Source organism: Echinops telfairi, unplaced genomic scaffold, assembly GCF_000313985.2.
Source record: "Echinops telfairi isolate 266 unplaced genomic scaffold, ASM31398v2 ScPeMD7_6080;HRSCAF=6971, whole genome shotgun sequence".
In the NCBI taxonomy this organism is placed as follows: domain Eukaryota; kingdom Metazoa; phylum Chordata; class Mammalia; order Afrosoricida; family Tenrecidae; genus Echinops; species Echinops telfairi.
The window spans coordinates 2,444,691-2,450,123 of NW_022109980.1; the positions used below are offsets into that span (position 1 = coordinate 2,444,691).

General features: G+C 36.9%; 1 pseudogene; it reads right to left on the bottom strand.

Moving 5' to 3' along the window:
* Positions 1 to 4,490, bottom strand: part of LOC101647980 — a 17,547-nt pseudogene extending 13,057 nt beyond the window's left edge.
* Between the last annotated feature and the right edge of the window lie 943 nt (positions 4,491 to 5,433).

Genomic DNA, 5,433 nt, shown 5'->3' on the forward strand with positions numbered 1-5,433 from the left:
AAAAAAAAGAAAATCCAAATCCTCACAACTATAACAGTAGGTAACATCATGAGAAATGAAAAAAAAATTGAAGTTGTCAATGATTACATATTGCTTGGAAGTACAATCCATTCTATAGCAGCAGCAGTCAAAAGGTAAATGCACAAGACCCCTTTAACCCCTTTAAAGAGCGAAGAAGTCAGTTTGAGGACTAAGGTCTGCCTGCCTCAAGCCATGGTATTTTCAGTTGTCCCATATGTGTGTGAAACTTGGACACTGTATCAGGAAAACTAGAAAAGAATTAATGTATTTGAATTGTGCTGCTGTAGAAGAATATTGAAAATGCCATGGACTGCCAAAAGAACAAACGCATTTGTCCTGGAAAAAGTACAGCCAGAATGCTCCTTAGAGGCAACAATGGAGAGAGTCCATGTGACATACGTCGGACATGTTATCAGGAGAAACTAGTACTTGGAGAAGAGCATCATACTTGGTAAAGCGGAGGGGCAGTGAAAATGAGGAAGGTTCTTGACAAGATGGATTAATACAGTGACTGCAACCATAGGCACAAATGTAATCATTGTGAAGATGGTGCAGGACAGGGCTGTGTTTGGTTCACTGTATGTAGGATCGCTATGAGTCAAAACCAACCAGATGGCACCTAACAGCAGCAACAACAACAACAGCATGCTCTGTATCACAAGATTTGGAGTCCAGCATAAGGTCACATGTCTTCTACTCAAAATAATATAACTGTGGACCTCATCTCACATATTTCAATCAGTCTTTTCATTTTCTTAAATATTGGTTTACTCAATATTCTTCAGAATGCTAATGGTAGACAGGATATTTGCGTTGACCACCTGACCTAGACTGTGATATGTGGGCAATTTTCCAAATGGAAATCAAATTACCATTGAAAAGAATAAATGAAAACTCCACTACCTTAAACCCAAAGCAAAGAAGGATGAGTAGAAACTGGGATCCTAGATAGAAGTGGAACTAGTGTTGTTACATTGCGGGGAATAAAATCAACGGGACAAAACAAAATGTGCATAAATTGTTGAATAAAAATGCATTTTCTCTGTACAGTTTCATCCAAACTATGATAAAAAGTGGAGGAGGTGGAAGGTGAATGAACCCTAAGCGGCTGGGGGTTGGATCAAGAAAATTTGACCTGTGTTCTCCTAGGTCAGCGGTTCTCAACCTGGGGGTCGTGACCCCTTGGGGGTAAAAAATCCATTTCACAGGGATCACCAAATTCATAACAGTAGCAAAATTACAGTTATGAAGTCGCAACAAAAATAACTTTATAGTTGGGGGTCACCACAACATGAGAAACTGTATTAAAGGGTCGTGGCATTAGGAAGGTGGAGAACCACTGGTCTAGGTTCTGAGCCATAGTCAATGGATGTAAATAGCCTTGCTATCAGACATACAGCAGTGAAAAGTCATTTCTGGCAGATGTAATTAGTTTAAAATGTCTCCCTTTTGACCAATTTTAACGTTGTTCCAGTTTTTAATATTTTAAGCCTTCTTTTTGATTAACGTTTCTCACTCTTTTGTTTTGTCATTGTTTTTTGTTTGTTTCCTCCTTACTTCTCTTTTGTATGATTTCCTGTATATGAAATTCAGGATAGGTAATATAGAGACATTATATATAACTGGATTATTAATTACCTACAGACATAGTAGGGGAGGTTGGGAGGAAATGAAGTGCTAACAAAAATGATTATGAGACGAAAAAGCTCTGAAATTGACTGTGGTGAAGATTGCACAACTCTTCTTAATATGAATGATTAAATTGTCTGATGTGTGAAGTATATGCCAGCAAAACCATTTTTTTCAAAAAAAGGTTCCAGTTTCTGACATTTTGTGGATTATCACAAAGAGGTTGCAACTTTCATTGAGGAATTCAGCTTGCTGGTCCAAATAAAACACTAAGCAAGTCTTTTCCATTTTTGCATTACATTCTTTCTTTGAAATATATTTTCCTTGTCCTAATTGTAGTTATTTTCTTAAAATATAAATACAAAAATAAACTAGAGCTTGAGCTAATCTCCTTTCAGATGCCATTTCTGAATCATTAACCATCTAGTTTGCATTTGTTTTTGATCATTCATCCATTTCCATCATGATTTAGAAGACTTGAAGAAAATATTAAAATCTGTAAGGTAAATGAGTGGAGGAAAGCACAGAATGCTGGGCAGAAGAAAAACTAGCAAACGTGTTATTAACATGTGTGGCCCATTATGTTGATGGTGATCATGCACTTTATTGGCCGATACTTCTTTTTGCTATTAAATTACTTTACTTTTAAGGAAGCACAGTGGCATGTGTAGGACCAATGCCAAATCTCCAGATGGTGTGATGCCTTTTGTATGTTATAGGTTTGGAGTGCACAGTTAGACGGTGATCATTTTATATTAGTAATTTGGAGTTTGGGATGCTGGTATATTGAACCAGTCTAGAAAGAGAAAAAGTAAAAACAGTAATATATAACTTTGGGATCCCCTGTCTTTGTTTCTATATGGTGTCACAAGACTTCCTAATGTCTTCCTAATTCATTGGCGCTCCTTACTGAAGTATAATATTGAAACTAAGCATATTTTATACTCCTGAATTTTTCTCATCTCCTTCCAAATATACATACTAGGTTTCATTCTCCTGGGGTCTTCCTCTATATGAAAATGTTTCTAGTGAATTAGATTAAGTATAAATATAGACCATATTTACAGAATGCATTAACCCCTCTCCCATATGATTTATTTAGCATTAGTCCTGTCTCCCGAAACATTTACTCATCTATTAGGTACCATGCATGGTGAAAGAACAGTATACTGGTTAAAAGCATCGATGATTGAACAAGACTGACTCAGTTTTAATTCAAGCTCTGCAGGTTCTTGGCAGTAAGACTGAGTCAAGTAGAATGTCTCTCTCAGAAAGAGGATGATAGTAAGCGCACATATGCATTGTGAGGTTTAAATAAGTAAACTACTTAGAACAATGTAACACAATAAAAGTTACATAAGTATTTCTTAGATAATTAAATGCTAGAACTGGAGATAATTTTTAAAGGCCTCACTCAGAGGCCTTCGCAGTACTTTGAGAGGGTTATCCAATACCTAGCCTGATCATCTTCAATTTTTAAATCTCAGAACACTTTATTCAAATAATATTTTACACATTTACTGGTACTTATTCAGCATCATGATGCAAAAGAATAAACATGAGTTTGAAAATCAGAATGATGTGCAAACAAATTTGAACTGATGGTGTATAATTTGGAAAATGTATTGTATTTTTATAGATTTGATGTATTTTTTGTTATAAAAACACTTGGTTGTTACAAAAATGAGGAGAGATAAAATGTGGAAAATATAAGGAAAAAATTAATATCACCCATATTCTATAACCTGGAAGTAGCCATGGTTAATATTTTGGGATTACATTTTTTGATGTAATATATTCTTCTAAACTATGTAGGAATCTGTGACTGAAAACTAAAGTACTATTATGGAAATTAAGTGATTTAATATAATTTAAAAGCACCTATCAAAGGAGCCCTGGTGGTGTAGTTGTTACATGTTGGGCTGTGACTTGCATGATCGGCAGTTTGAAACCACTTGTCACTCCAAACCACTAGTAGCTCCTAGGGAGGAAGAATGGGATCTCTACTCTTGTAAACAGTCTTTAAAATCTACAGGGGGTCATTATGAGTCAGTATTGACTCCATGACAATGAGCTTTTGTTGTTGTTGTTGGTTGTTGTTATCAAAATGCCTAGCACATAGTGGGGCCTCAATAAATGTAATTAACCATTGTCAAATTAATTTCAAATTTTAAGTCTCATTTGCTCCCCCCTCCCCCGATAACATTCTCTTGATGTAAATTAAGTAATGTAAATTAAGTCAACAGCATTATCATTATGCGTGTCTACATGAGTTTTGTTAAGAATACAGATTTTTCAGGCCCTAATTTTTCAATTCTGTACAACTCAGTACAATCTTGGTCTTTTGTATATGTTAATATTTTAACACATTAATATAGTATCCAGTCATATATGATATCCTCTGATTTAGAAATTCAGCAGGTGAAGTGGTCAGTGTAAGTACCCCAGACCTTCTCCCGAGAACTTTGGCTCAAACTCAAACAGGTCACTTGTAGGTAGGTAGGTTGATGGCCAGAGCCATTGTGATTATGATATAAAATCAGGGTTGATAACCTATGCCTTATAACTGATTGTTTTTTGTCACATGCTCATATCCTTTTGTGTCTAATGTCTTCTACCTATGTGTTGTCCCCAACTCTTGCTTTTTATTAGCAATCCAAGGAGAGCAAATCCTATTACTGCTGTCTTAAAATAATTTCACATTACTTAGCATAGTGTGTTGCACCCAGACACAGATCAATGTTATTGACTCACCAAATGATGGATTTGAAACAACCAGTTAATACTACATAAGCCTTAAGGGCAAAATGTTGCTTGCACTTGTTCTGAACAGCCGCCATTTACCCATTGATGTTGAGACAACATCCTTCTGGGCAAGATAAAAATAGTCCTCTCCATGCTCTCCCAGACCCTTGCGTAGTCATCTCCTGATGAATGCACATGGCCCTTGCTGATTTTTCCCTCATAGTTAACCAATATAATGTTAGCCCTTGTAGCGATTCCTAGAGGAATACCTCAGATACCTCTTTTAATTCAAAATTGGCTTTGAGTCATTTCTGAATCATAGCAACCCTACGGAACAATTTCCATGGGGTTTCCGGGTCTTCACTGATGCTATCTCATCTTTCTCCTGCAGAGAGGCTGGTGGCTTCAAACCACCCACCACTCAGCCCAAATGTTTAACGAACTGCACCACCAGGGAACCTTCACTCTCTTCTAGAAGCGTTGAGATAAGGTACTGTGCAGAACTCTCTTAAGCTGCCAATTCTTATAGCTGTTAAAATTAAATCCGACTACCTGGGCTCTAGTACATGCTCGGACATTCACTAGATGTTTAACCTTAGCCAAGGTCTTACATTTCCCAGGTTTCAGTTTTCAACTATGAGTTAAAAAGAGGAAGGGAAATATCAGTATCTACCTGATAGTTTGTGTGTAGATAAAATTTCATAATGTTTATGGAGAACTTAGCAATGCGACTGACACATGGTAAGTCATCAGCAAGTGTTAAGGAGTGGTACTGCTATCATTGGCAGTGGCGGGACAGGGAGAAACATGCTGGTTTCTGGCCAAAACAGCCAAGATATTACAGTAGGCCTTTTCTGTAGCAGACATCAGAGTAGGGAGCAGGTAATGAACCTGGAACACCAATAGTCCAAGCACTGACACAGTAACTAACTTTATAAGGAAATGGGGGCCCTAGCTGTTCCACAAAGGTCTTATATACTTTCAGCCATGACCCACTGGTCTTTGCAGGTAAATTATTACTCCTGGCTAATTAGAAGA